Source organism: Thalassophryne amazonica, chromosome 9 (genome assembly GCF_902500255.1).
Source record: "Thalassophryne amazonica chromosome 9, fThaAma1.1, whole genome shotgun sequence".
NCBI lineage: Eukaryota > Metazoa > Chordata > Actinopteri > Batrachoidiformes > Batrachoididae > Thalassophryne > Thalassophryne amazonica.
The window spans coordinates 28,706,535-28,722,057 of record NC_047111.1 but is presented as its reverse complement, the minus strand read 5'-3'; the positions used below and the strand labels follow the sequence as shown (position 1 = coordinate 28,722,057).

Sequence of the window (15,523 nt, the reverse complement as noted above, 5' to 3'; positions counted from 1 at the left end):
CTGTATGTTTAACAGGCGATAAACAGGAGGGGAATGTTAGGGATTTTGTATATATGTTATCACTGTTAAACATTTGTACATTTGTCTTCTTTCTCATGAGAACGGTGTGCTGTTTTGCACTTCACCCTGAGAATGTACGTGTTATTCAACCTTGTTTTTAGCTTTGTCTTCTTTCTCATGAGAACGGTGTTGTGCTGTTTTGCACCTGTCTTAATGCAATCCTGAGAATTCAATTTTGTTTTAGCACTCTGGGGTCAATCTGAGCTGGGAATGAAGGGCTGGATGTACTTATTATTATAATATAACTTTGTTTTCGCAGCCTCTAACGACTGGGAGTAAGAGAACGTTTTGACTATTGTGATGTGGTGTTTAGTGTGAAGGAGTGTGAAAGACAGGACACTTCAGGCAGATGCAGAACAGCTGGTACCTGCAACAGACGAACGAGATGTGCTGACCTGAAAGTGTTCTTCCTTACAGCTGCACTTATTGACGTATGCGTTTATGTTATGGGAAGAAACTTGTCTTGCGTCATCACCCCCACCCTTAGGACAAGTTTTTTGTTTATGTGATGAGGGCGTCTCTTAATAAAAAGAGCGGAAAAGCAGGCCAGACTTTAGTGTAGCCTTGGTGTACAACCTGGCCGCACTCCGCGCGTAATATTTGACTTTCTGTCTCACTGGTGTTTCTTGACTCTGTTTGTCTTGTTAAAGGTTTTAAGAATGTTTGGAGGAGAAAATACCCAACACCTGACCAGTTGTTCTCACTGTGTTTTGTACAATAACACTACCTCTAACCTTAGTGACATGAAATTTGGGGTTCCACAGGGCTCTGTCTTAGGCCCCCTGCTTTTCTCCCTTTATATAGCACCCCTTGGGCACATATTGCGGTGTTTTGGGATTACCTTTCATTGCTATGCTGATGATACTCAGTTATACAGTACATGCTGATAACTGCTGGTAGTCTCATCCAAATAAAATCCTTAGAAGATTACCTTACATCAGCGAAAAGCTGGATGTCCAGCAATTTCCTACTTTTAAACTCTGCCAAGACTGAAATGATGGTTCTTGGTCCAGTGAGACATTGACATCAATTTGACCAGTTAATACTTAGCCTTGGCTTGTGTGTCATACATCACACTGACAAAGTGGGGAACTTTGGGGTAACTTTTGATCCTATGTTGTTCTTTGACCTCCACATTAGACATATTACAAGAGCTGCTTACTTCCACCTGCGAAATATAATGAAGATTCGTCCCATCCTGTCTATGACTGATGCTGAGACCCTGATTCATTCCAGCATTATGGGTCTCCAAATGGTTCAAAATGCTGCCATTAGACTTTTGACAGGAAGCAGAAAATCTGACCACATTACACCCATTTTGGCATCTCTTCACTGGCTTCCTGTCCCTGTGAGATCAGATTTTAAGTTATTGCTACTAACCTATAAAATTGTTCACAGACTAGCACATCCCTACTTAGCTGTCCTACTTAAACCCTATGTACCAGCCCAGGCTCTGTGTTCTCAGGGTGCAGGACTACTTTGTATCCTTAGGGTGAATAAAAATCTGCGGGTCACAGAGTTTTCTTTTATCATGCCCCTGCTTTGTGCAATGATCTCCCTGCCTCAATAAAACAGTCAGAGTCTGTGGAGACTTTCAAGTCCAGATTTAAGACGCACTTATTTTCCCTTTCGTATGGCTAGCATACTGGAATAATATGGTACTATGCCTTTAGATAAGTTGAGGCCGCGGCCTCAACCTTATCTAAAGTCTGGGTCTCTTTCATGACGCTTAGGGCTAGTGGCCAGTGATCACCTTAGCATTTCTTCCGTTTCTCTTGTTGCTTAATGCTGACAAATTATTCTGTGTCCTTTCCACTATGGTAGTGTTCAATGTCAAGGCAAAGACAACAAACAACTTTCTTTCTTGATTGCGCCTTCTTGCCAAGAGAAGGTGGTGCTTTTCCTTCAATGTGTCACTTCCGCGCACTCTCACATCAAAACACATCTCTTTCTGCTTGAACTGGATGAACCGGATTTGAAAAACAAGTCTGAACATTATCTGGCTAGAAAGCATTCTGGCTTGAGTGGGACTCAAGGTGGTTTGCTAAGCCCCAGTCTGAATGGGGATAAATAGCTACACACAAAAACAGAAATATTACAGCGTGCTAAAGAGAAGCTATCATAGACTTTGGATGATTGATAAAAGCCACTTTCAGTCATGAATCATGAATGTGAATTGAGTTATAATGGAACATATGAAGATGACATTTTCCAACTCATTTATCTGAGGTTGGATGTCAGGTGAAGGACCAGAGGACACTTGTTCCTTCAGCACTCAATGTACAGACACAAAGTGACAATTCTGACACTTGTCTCATCCTACTGATAGAAGGTTGGCTGGGTAATGATGAAGTCACGTGTCGGTGATATTGCATCTTGCTCCGGAGCAAAAAGCTTTTCTACAGGAAAGACAAATCAAGTCAGTGACAGCGAAAGTCCAAATCTCAATCCAATTGTAAATTTATGGTAGACATGAATAAAATGGATCCCTGACCAGGCACCATCCTGTAAAACTGATCTGATGACCTCTGTTTGACAATGTTGGAACCATCTGTATGGAAAACAGTCATTTGCATTAAAGGTCTGATTGTCATTCTTTTTGGTAATGATTCCACATGTTTTTCCACAACATCTAGATGTTATGATTCTTCCTTGTTTGCTCTCTCTCTCTCTCTCTCTCTCTCTCTCTCTCTCTCTCTCTCTCTCTCTCTCTCTCTCTCTCTCTCTCTCTCTCTCTCTCTCTCTCTCTCTCTCTCTCTCTCTCTCTCTCCTGGCCTCCTCAGTGGAGCTGTAATGGGACACACCTGCACCTAATCATCCAGGCAGTACATCAGTCCTGGTGTTTCAACCCATCTTTGCCAGAGCATTCAGTCTGCTGCATGGTACAGTTGGGTCCGTAATTACGGTTTCCTTGGGGACAATTCTTTGAGCATCTTGAAATGTGTTTTTGTGGCTTGATATTAATTTCTTCCTATCTTCATATTCCCCACTGCCACTGCAGCTCCACATCCTAGCAGGCTTCCGGTGCTTCTTCCTCCTCTTGTGCCTCATCCTTGGTTCTATTTTGCACACTTAAATAAACACATTTGTCCTTTTACTCAATATTTGCCTTACTGCATTTGGGTCCAACTGTTTGTGGTTTTCCTAACACTAGAAAACAATATGATATTAACTGATGATATTTAATGGTATTTGATGATATTTAATGGTATTAAATATAATTTAATGATATTTAATTAAATGATATTTAATGGTCTATTTCACAAAGCCACAAGTGTTTGGGCCACATACAGACAAAAAAGCGAGAAGTCATTTACATATGTTACATCTTACAGAGATGTTAGCAAACTAACTATCCATACAGTAGCATCACCATGACACACATTTTACTGAAAGAAATCAAGAACAAGCATCTGGGAGGCTCACGAGTGCTACAGATGCTGGTGATGATGATGATGATGATGATAATGATAATGATGATGATAACGATAATGATGAAAGGGACAGAGTGATGATGCCACGGTATAAAAATAAATAAATAAATAAAAACCCATGAACAAAAAACACTTCCATATCCAAACCGATTTCACTCTAAGTTCGTGATGGCATCATGAAAAGTGATTCAATCTATGAGTTAGTTGATACCACCATGAAATGTTACATTTTCATAAAGATATCACAAAATTATTTTGTGATGGTAATAATTGGGGTGACATGGGGGGGGGGGGGCATTGGGGTTATGGTTCAGGTTAACAATAGTGGCTGAAACTTGACTCTCACAAAAATGTGAGGCATTTCATGACGGTATTACAAAAAAACAAACAAACAAACAAAACAAAACACAAAACTAGAGCACCACATTCATAGAGTCCAAACCTCTGCCAACACTAGTTTCCAATTCCACAAATTTTTACCTTGGAAAAAGTCCTGTTATAAGTGGCTTTTTATAAGCTAAATTAGATGTGTTCAAATGTCAGGAGATGTATTTAGTTTGTGCACTTGAATAAAAGTTTTTTTTTTTTGTGGTGTTGTCAGCAATTTGTCAATGCTTCTTGGCACTTGGTTTCCAACTGATAACTGGAAGACAGACAAACAGGCATAAAATTGGAACCTCCATCCAATTTTGATGGTGTAGGTGAATCCATAATAGAAAAATGAGAGTGACTGAGATACTTTAATTTGAGATACAATTCAAAATGTACACCAAATGGGCTTTTCAATATTAAATTCAAATGTCCAAAATCCACAATCCAGATCAAACGTTGTCAGGTGATAGTGAGTGCCAGTCTGCACCTCACTTTCAAATATGAGAGTGATTGGGGCATGTTTGATCAAGATATAATGTAAAATATACATTAAATGGGGTTTTCAATATTAAATTTAAATGGCCACAAAATCTGTAATGTGGATCAAATCCACATCAAACTTTGTCAGTCAATAAAGGATACCATCCTACATAATGCTTTCAAATATAAAATAAATTCTATCTTTTTTGACAAAGTTATGAATTTTTGAATATTTGTTCAGTGTTGAGGAGAATTGCCCAGATTTACCATTCAGTACCATGCTGTTTGTATTTCTTCATGATTGATGTAAATGAAATCCAAGACATATTCGGTGGCTTGGAAATGTTCCCCTGACTGGTCTCAAGAAAACTCTAAAAATGATGATTTAATCCCAATTGTTTGTGGAATGTGCTGTAGATCTTAAATGCAGGAATGGATGTGTATTAAATGAAATTAAGTTGACCACACAAAACACAAAATATCTCTGATTCATCCTGCCTGCAGTGAAACAGAAGTCAAAGGAAATCTAAGGGTCACTGCATTTTTTATTATTTATTTATTGCATTTTCCACATTGTCCTGACTTTTTCTGATTTGGAGTTGTACTTCCATTCATGCATGAATTTGCATCTGGGGTGTTATGGTGGTAAATCAAGTCTCAAAGCATTCGGTACACTTCAGCAATTTCTGGCACTTTGACATTTTGCCTTTCTGATTCCACGTATGCACACTTCCAGTGCACTGATTCATGTCCTTGTAAGAAAATCTGTCACACATTCATCCTGTGAATAGCAATGTACCAGGTTTTAACTTATCCGAGCTCTGAAAGGGAAAGCGGGACAGCCTAATTATTATGTATTGTTTATTTGATATTAATCCCCAGCACACCTGTGATTATTGAGGTGACTATCACACTAGTGTGCACTCAGACTAAACAACATTTAGACAGCAAAAAGTACTTGGACACACTCCAAATCCACTTGTGCCATGTGTTTCAGACCATGTGTCAAAGACTATCTGGACAGATTCCACTATGTCTCTGAGTGTACATTGTTTTTTTCACTGGTAACATCATAGACAAACATAAAGATTCATGGGGTAAGTAGGTGGGTGGGTCCATCCCTTATGTAGACAATAACTTAAAAAAAAAAAGATAAAATGCTACCAATGCTATGTCTATGTTATTTTTGGCTTTGATCATGCAAAAAACAGGGAGAGCTGACATTTGCCGTTTGATATGGTTATGTATTTTGGGTTAAGGATGAACACTGCGAAAAGTGAAAGTTGACAAGACAAATATTTTTGGAGAAATTAGCAATTTTAGCTAACCAGTAAACAATGGGCATTATGCTGCAAAGGATCATGGGAGTTCTGGGTTTTGAGGTTTTAAATGTTATTGTGTTAATGTTAGTTTAGCAGTGATGTTAATGTTATTGATTTATTGTGTTTTCATAATTCATTTGGTTTAGTCAGCTTAGTTAAGTATTATGTTGCTCTTACCATGAGTGATTTAAGTCTCACGTTGGTACCACGAGTGTCTTCCACCACTGTCTTTTTTTTGCCAAATGAAAAGCACCTGCTTACAGCAGCTATGTGTGTATGCAACTTTGATCACAGACAAACTGTGGACAGCTCACATTTGGCACTTGGTATGCTTATGTATTTTGGGTCAAGGATGAATGCTGGAAAAATGGGAATTTGGTAGGATTATTATTTTTGGTGAAGCTACAGATAATAGCTAACAACACTGAACAATGGCTGTTGCAAACTACTTTCTGGACTCACATGCCATTCCAGCAGAGGGTGGTAAGTCATCATTTTATTAAAAGTGTGTCTGCAATGATTTATTTTATTTAGAAAGTTCACTGTAACTACATAATTGTAAATATGTTAAAAATGCATGGATGACACAAGAAAGTGAAAACTTCAACAACAACAACAAAAAAATCAAATGGCAAAATATAAGGAATAATAAAATTACATTTTAATAGTGTGTATATGATAACAAGAACCTAAACAACTTGTAAATACATTAAGGCAGTAAATTAACATTCACAAATTATATAAATAACAGGAAATAAAAGAGTTGAGTTCCTCTTCAAAAAATTATTGAGGTCTAAGGTTCTAAAAAAATTCTGGACTCACATGCCATTCCAACTTATACAGGTGTTGCTTAATCTATTACTGTGGTGCCTGAATGAAACCAACAGGGGCCTTGGGCCTATACAACACCCCCGTCACACATATGCCGATTGAGGCCGAATGACACATCCGGCCACAGTCAGGAATTATTGAGGTGAGGTCTGAAGACGGACGGACGGCAGTCTCTGAGCAGTCTACATAGTTGGTCTCATTCGCTTGGCTGTCCCGAGTGTGTTTCACAGTTCAAAACATGTGATGCTGGTCTATGTGCAGTTTCTGTGCCATCTGATCACAATCTACATACTCTGATGGCGTCATAACCGCATGTGAAACGATCTGATCGTGGTTAATTGAGCTCTGAGATGGATCGGTCACGGCAAAGCATGCCAGCATGTTGTGCCACTTATGTCCTCCTCCACTGGACCCCAGCCAGGGAGGGCAAAGGAAATGTTATGTAATAACATGTATGTGGCAGACATTCATCATGTGCAGTGAATGTGAACAGCACACAATCAAACTGAAAACATCATGTGCCACTGCAGGTCAATGCGTTGCACAGCGCACGCCGCCGCAGATCTGAACAGGTTGTTATATCCATAATAGACCTTACAGTACAGATCTGTTTCCAGTCCTTCCCATGGGCGACATAATGTAAAATATTGTGCTCATCATATTGGTAATACCACAGGTAGGTGTGCCTCTCGGTGGTCTCATGTGCACACATCAGAGGCGTGGAGCTGAACGGATCACACCACTGTAATATACATATTATTACTTTATCACCATTTAACTCTGTATCCTCACCTCCGGCATGGAACCAGGAGTGTTTCACAGTGGAGGGCGGACAAGAGCCAGGACCACAGCCTGTGGTGAAAAGCCTCTCACCCAGCTGATCTGTGCTGCAAACAACCACCACATAAATAAATCCCATGTGATAATCCAACGAGGTATCACCATATACAGAGTTGCATTTGCTAGTGGTGAGCGAAAAATAAATAAATAAATAAAGTTTTCTGGAAAGGCTGTGTCTGATGAATGGTGGGAAAGCTCGGCCCACCGGCAAGATTATTATTATTATTATTATTATTATTATTATGGTAGTCATGGTAGTAGTAGTTGTTGTAGTGATGATAATCATCTTGTACATTTCTAATTTAAAAGGGCACACAAGGAAGATAAACTGATTACAATCTAGTGAAGGTTGATGCACCAGATCAATTGAAAAAGCAACTCTGTTTAGCCCGTGTTATGTCTTTGATATGTCCGCCACCTCCTGGATGCAGTGCCCACCTTTACATGAGCTGACAACTTTGTAACCATGGAAAGAAACATGATGCCCACTATTTCACCAAATCCATCCATTTTTATACCCGCTTACTGCAATTAAGGGTCACCGGGGATCAAGAGCCTATGCCAGCAGTCATAGGGTGTGAAGAATATCTGAATAAGGGTAGAATATCTATATAAGGGTAGAATATCTTCTACCCTTATATTCTACCAGATATTCTACCACAGGGTAGAATATTTGAATGGGGACAATTATATTTTTCATTCTTATGTCAAATTACTCATGAAAATCTTTTAAAAAAAATGAAACATCTATTGAGCATTGTTCTGGAGTTGACATGAAAAGGAATTTGTTATGTGCTGTGCTGCCATCTTCTGGATGGTCCAGGAATGTACATCCATATATGAATTTCATATTTAAAAGCTGCAGACAGTGCATGATCTGTGAGTGGACTGGCATGTATGTTGGTTGTACATAATGTTATTTTGGAAATCTTATAAATGTTTCATAAAAAGTATTTTATATATTTTTTTTCAAGAAGCAAAACATTAAAAGCACTGACAAAAACACAGTATACACTGAAAAAGAACCAAATTAACAAAGTGGTACAATTGGTAAAACCTGAATGAATTAAGTTGTTTGAATTTAAGTTTCTAACTTACAAACTTAAGTTTGAATTTAAGTTTCTAACTTAAAAACTTAAGTTCAAACAACTTAATTCATTCAGGTTTTACCAATTGTAACACTTTTTTAAGTTGCTTGGACTATTCTCTTTTTTCAGTGTAAGTACGCAACCATTTCAGGTAAAAATAATAATAACAATAATAATAATAATAACCAACACTGATTATTTGGACATTAATATCTTCTTTTTTATTAAGACAAGAACTCTTCATTGTTTCGTAAAAATGTCTATTTATGAACCAATACAAAATGTGTATGGGAATGTGGATCTCCTTTTCATCATTAATACACATGAACATTTCCCAATAACAGCAGAGAGACAAAAAGAATCAGAAACAATGACTGGTGAAACAATCAAAACTTACTGGGAATCGCCGAGCTTCCAAATGCGGTGGTGAGTTTTATCTGACAGGAAAACAGCAACAACTTTCTATTCCGATAAACAGTGTGCTCATCCTCTGTGACCTACACACGTCAACACAATACTAAACATCGCTTACAGTGCACCAACTATTAATAAAAGTACATGTACAACATAGATGCAAAATATTTCACAGATTTTGCATCTCGGATTGAACAACGTGTTGTGGTTGATTTGATGAGGATACACTGTATTTTCTTAAATGTCTTCAATAGGTGGGACCTAAATTTTGCATTCTACCTGAGATGCAGTCACATCAATCAGCAACGCATGAACCTGAGACGAGACATAATCAACGGAATTGAACCTACAGCAGTATTTTTTACTTTTGGGTGACAACCGGACATCTGACACAAAATAAAATTATACACGCGAAGCCTGAATGTATCCTGTTGCTATTAATGTAAAGTCAAATCCACACCATTTCTGATGATTCAAACTTAGTCATATTTGTCGTTTACACAGATTTGATCGAATTATGTTTTTGAATAGATGTTTGGGGAGAGTAAGAAAACTAGTGGTCCTTAAGTGCAAAAACAACATTTTAGAAAACAGCACTTGCAAAACAGCAAAATAGCAAAACAGCAATCAAAAAGTCAGAAAAAACAACTGTATTTCTACAACAGTAAAAAAAAGAAAAAAAATTATCCCCATTTTTGTTGTTTTCAAAAAGGCTGTTCTGTTTGATTAGTTTTTTGATGCTTATTTAATGCTGCTTTTGAATTCATTTCTTGCCATGTTTTCTTTAACGATTTGGGTTTTGTAATATATTTCTGTTCCCGCTGAAGGAAGGTGGGGCGCAGTATGTTTTCACTCCATTTGCCCATGCATCCATTTGATAACTCTTCATTTCCACACAACTGAAGAATGACTTGGTTGATTGATACCATTTCTTGGTGGTGTATTGGGGTAAGCTAGAGGAAGTTTTTTTTTTCCTTATCCAATATGGCTACTACAGACGCCATCTTGATTATCAGACTGATGTTAAAAACTGAATGTGCACGCTCAATGGTGTGCAAATCTTGTGCAACTAAATGTGAAATCTCACATCTGCTATCATCTTGGGAGGCAAAGCATAATTCCAAGATTGTAACAGTATAGTGTGAAGCGTGTGTTACTGACCAGAAAGATCTTATGTTCTGATTGTCACACCTGAGACATGTTTAAGAGACTTTGTCCACCCTTTGGGCAATTTACGGATATTTGCTGCAGTGTTACCTATAGATTCAGCTATGTCCGTGTAGTTTACGTGGAGCATGCATGTCCGAGAACTGTTCACTTAATGCTTTGCACTCCAAGGCTTTCCATGCAAGCAACTTCTGGACTACTTTTGACACATGCGCCAAAAAATGCAATGATGGTCTATTCTGCTCAATTGCTAAAGGACAGTTCTGATTTAAACTATTTCTTAGTGCTAAGTTGTGGGAGGTTCGAAGAAGGTTCCTTTCAAAAATGCCATCTGTTATCTAATATGGCCACTATAGGTACCATCTTGATTTTCATGTCTGCGCAATAACTAAAGAATGCCTCGTCTGATTGAAACCGTTCTTGGGGATGTATTGTGGGAAGATGGAGGAAGGTTCCTTTCAAAAATGGATCTCATCCATCATCCAATATGGCCACTATAGACATCATCTTGATTTTCATTTTTATGCAATCAATCATCTGATTGAACCATTTCATGGTTGGGGGTCAATACACCGCTTATCAATTGGAAACCAGCAATTTTTCTTGATACAAACAGACCATAGACCATATCTTAAAGCCACCAATCTGTTGCTATTGAAATAATTTCCAGACTTCATTATCACCTCTCCTATAAAACCATGCACCAACTTAATAGGAGCACGGGCATATTCCACACTTTGTGTTGCTCTTGTATATTTTAAGAATTTGTCTTCTGGAATGTGGTGTTTGCACTTATAGACCTCTACAGAAAGCTGTCAGTAAATCATTTGGGGAAAAGGCTCCATATGTTTCAAACCACTGAGGTTTTTGATGCTCACACATGAAATATTGACGCATCAGCCTTAAGTGAGAAGACAATATTCAGTTCTATTTCTTTATTGGCAAGCACATATTTTGAAGTCTGATTTGAAAGGAAGCTGCCACGTCACCGAGGCGAAATACAATTACAACCTCAGTCTTACACATGGAACAGACGTCTGCTCTGATTGATAAAGCAATGACAACAATTGTTAAGCGTTTCACACAGCAGACTGTTAAACATCAAACCCAGTTGGAACCCTACCCACTACCAACCCCTTGACAAAAACACAAAACAGTGTCATCAGCATACAGTTTTACCATACTGGCAATTCATTTGTGGGTGTAGAACTTTTAAATTAACTCAGATTCAACATAAAAAGAAACAGCTGGAGGAAGGTGACAAGTAGTAACCTTGATCTTCATTTGCAGCACCCACAGAGCCCAAATCTACAATCCTCACATCCTTCCTCCTCAGAAAGACTTTCAAAATACATGGACACATAATGCAAAGGAAGTTCAATTTGTGCAGTGCACATCACAATTTCATAGAACCTTGGACAAACCCAAACCCACAATGTCAATATGGAAAGACTAAATTTTGTGTTCATGCATGATTATGATATATTAAAGCTATCACATTATTAATGTGTTTCATTCTGAGCTGCAGTGACAGATTCCAATCAAATAGATTAACATGGCAATTAACACTTGAGTCTCTACTTGTCCACACTATTAGCAAAACTGTTATTAAATCATGAGAAATCTATCAACTTCTCAGAGGTGGTTGACCATAAAAGGGGCATCATATGACATCATGCTATGGTGCTGTCCGTGATACTGATACTGCACTTATCATTGTCTGATGTGTTTATTATTACCCATGTTAATGAGGATGAATGCAGAGGGAATTCCAATTAGCTCTTCGGTCTTACTCAATCTGATTTTCCTATTTACAAAACTGAATGTTGAATGTTATGCAATGTGAATGTGGCTTAAGTTTTGTCTCCATTTGGGCCAATATCTCACATTATCATTCCTTCAATTTCTAAACTGGCTTATTCCAATTGGTTGCTGGAGCCTCTCGCAGCAGTTAAATGTGGGGTGAAACCTGGAAGGACCATCAGTCCATCGCAGGATCCCAGATTATCACACATCGAAATATACTCAACAAAAATATAAATGCAGTGCTGGTTTTTACTAAAGGGCAGTTCGGATTCAAAGCAAAACTGAAGTCTATTCTGCTTTATACTCTTTTTTTTGAAGAGCGACCTCCATCCAGCAGGCTGAGAGCAAACAGCAAATGCTTCACGATGCCTCATTGGCCATCAGTACATAGACATAATCTTAGATGTGTTACTTTCAATGCATGATAAATGGAATGAAAACAAAACCGTTGCATTAATATATTTTCTCGATAATACATTTGTAATAATAAATTTCTTGAAAGTGAAAGTCTGAGCTTAATGTCAAAGCAAACAGGATTTTCCAACATAATAAGACAGCACATCTGTAGTTTGTGACTAAAACAAAGCAAACTGGTAATCTTGAAATATACCTTGCTGTTCGGAGGGACCCAGAGTAGCAGCAATTCAGCCCCGCATATTCCGATTCAGGGTCACAGGGGTTGGAACTTATTGCAGCAGTCATTGGGTGAGAAGTGGGATATAATCTGGACAGACCACCAGTCCCCTGCAGGCCCACATACAGACAAACACATTCACACTCTCACTCACACCTACGGTCAATTTAAAGTCACCAATTCACCTAACCTGCATATCTTTGAAAGTGGGGAGATGTTGGAGCATCTGGAAGCAACCCACACAAACAAGGGGGGAACAAATGCAAATGCCACATGAAAAGGACCAACTGAGAGTGACTCCTGATGGACCAGGTGAATGGGCTCATGGTTGGATCACAGATCCACTTTGAGTCAGACACCAGCAAGGTGGGTATGGACTGCTGTTATTAAGGATGAGCTAGTTGGACCTTTTTGGGTTGAAGTTGGACTTAAAGTCATCATTCAAGAAGACCATGATTTTTATGCAGGACAAATGCTCCATCACATGTATCCAAGTACTCCACTACTTGGCTAGCCAGCAAAGGTCTCAAAGATGAAAAAGGACTTGATACCTATTGAGAACCTCTTTGAACAGCATTTAAGAGGCTGTCCGTTTCTTGATCTGTTGACAATCAACTTTTCATGGAGCAGTAACTACAAACTGCCATGAGTCTTTATTTGTTAATTTTGAGTTGTTTATTTGTTATACTGACTCAAAGGAAAATAATCAAGTAGGATGGGGAAATTTGAGTATTTCATTTAGTTGCATAATAATTCTGCACATTAATAGTTGCTTAATAAGTGTGCACAAAGATATGTGCCCCTGAGAAAGCCTAAACTCACCTTTCCTTTAGTGAAAATTCTGCTTTCATTTTTATTCACATTTTAGAATGACAGAGTTGTTCAACATTAAAATGAATCCTCAGGAATACAATTTGCTGAATAATTCTGCACACAGCAGATATAGTGTTCTGGTTTTTGCAGGTAACTTGATATGATTGGGGCATTGTTCATCTTTGTTCATCATTGATTATCTAAGATTTCTAAGTGCTGTATGTTTGGCAGTAAATGACTGATTTCTCAGCAGCCCTTGGTTACAGAAGCATTGCCATGTATGTGATTCTCACCCATGAGTCACATTTTATCAAGAGACCTCTCTATATAGCATGAGCATGATGCCTCAGAAGGTTGGACAGACAAGTAATATATGGAATGTCACTGACAGCACCATCATGTCCATTTGGATGTTTTGCCCAGTAAATGTAATTACAATCAATATAATATTAATGGACTGCTTTGGGCTCAAGTCATTTTGTAATTAATGTTTTTTTATTTTGTTTGTCATCCTTTGTATTGGAAATCATATACCAATGTTAGAGTGAAATGGGCACCACTGACCAGACCTGCATCCAGCAGAAGCCACTGAGATGCACAAATAAGGGACAGCACTCAGTTTAGTATTTAGTATCCAAACATGCAATGGTATATAAATACCCCATTTTCACTTTCATATATATGCACCCTGGATGTTTATGGGTGATAACTAAGACTAACTGGTGTGTGAAGATCACATTTGTCCACAAATGTGACGCAGTGTCTGATAACATACCAAGCTTTACCTGAAAACATCCTCAACACCAAAAATAACAGACACAAGAGCAGGTTTTGGGTCTATCTCCTAACCAAAAGACTGAGCGTTCAAGCCCAGTGAAGGACACAAGGCAGGTTAGTACACTTGCAGTGTGCCCTGTGCAAGTGTCTTACTGGAAATAAAATTGGATCATGACCCAGTAGACTAAAAATTACTGATTGGAGGCAATAAGACTCGATTGGGACATCCCTACTTTAGAGGGGAAACACTGTGAGTTAGAACTTCACCTAACTGGTCAGGATAGATCAGCTCATGATGTAGGCTGCTCACTGTGTGAACACAAAATTAGCAAATGAAATGCTAACAAACTGTCATTGCCATGTTAAGAAGTCAGCCTTTAATGGTACCCATGGATAAACTCCATGGAACCAAAATGCCCACCGACTTCAGATTCATTTAGCTTTCTTCCATCAGCTGGCACTGCCATCCACATCCTCATTCAGTTTTAGCGGATGATACATAAAGCAAGAAGCAAACATGCATGCAAAAAATACAGTTTTAAGCACCAAAGCAAACCTGGGTATATTTAGAAGATGTGATGGAAGCATGGTCCCATGTCACTTTCCCCAACATTTACAGCTTTACAGGTTGACCAAACTCACAATGGGTGTGATGTAATAAAACACACAAAGGTACTTCCGAGCAATTCTAGTAAGCTGTAAAAACTATTTTTACAAGGGAATAATACAGTTTTGATTCCGATATGTTGATTTAGATTTGATCAGGTGAGATGAAGGACCTGAACTATGAGTTTTTGTGGAATCTATTTAAAAAGTACAACAAACCAATATCAGTAAATGTCAGTTAGCCTGTGTTAAATTTTTATGATTTTGTTCAATAAAGCTGTTGTGCAATTTAGTTTTTCTTCCTATATGCAAGAAAGTAAAATTGTATTGATGGAGATTGGAAGAAGTTATTTATTTGCACTGACACTGGCAGGATGTAAATGCTACACATTCTCATTCTCAACTCATCACATATTTAAAAGCAGTAAGTGTCTGTGTGCGTCGCTATGCGTTGAGTCAGGCAGGCCCCCTTTGTGTCATTTCGTGACACACAAGGAAATCCGTTTTTTGACAACAGTGTTATTTCTCTCTGATAAAAGACAGATGCCGTATATTCAGAAATATATACTTTTTACTACTTTGGGAGGCCCAGTGACTTATAGACAAAAAAACCAAAAAAACAAAACAAAACCCAAACATGTCTTCCTTATTAATGATCATAATTATCTACATACTGAGAGACAACTGTGTTTACGTGTGTGTCCCTTTAACCATCCAAACAGCATCTCAGAATTGAGCTAAACTCGGCACACAAATACTTTGACATACAGGGAGTGACATAGGCTATTGAACACTTTAGTAGTAGTAGTAGTAGTAGAAGTAGCAGTTAAGGGGAGAAACACTTTTGTACTGCATCATCATCAGCAAACGTGCTAAAGG

The 15,523-nt window shown here is 38.2% G+C and overlaps 1 long non-coding RNA gene across 1 annotated transcript; it reads left to right on the top strand.

Moving 5' to 3' along the window:
• The first annotated feature begins 2,152 nt into the window (after window positions 1-2,152).
• Window positions 2,153-14,533, top strand: LOC117516935. The gene is made up of 3 exons (XR_004562582.1): window positions 2,153-2,162; window positions 7,589-7,593; window positions 13,476-14,533. It is a non-coding gene; the product is annotated as an uncharacterized LOC117516935 (long non-coding RNA).
• The last annotated feature ends 990 nt before the right edge of the window (window positions 14,534-15,523 follow it).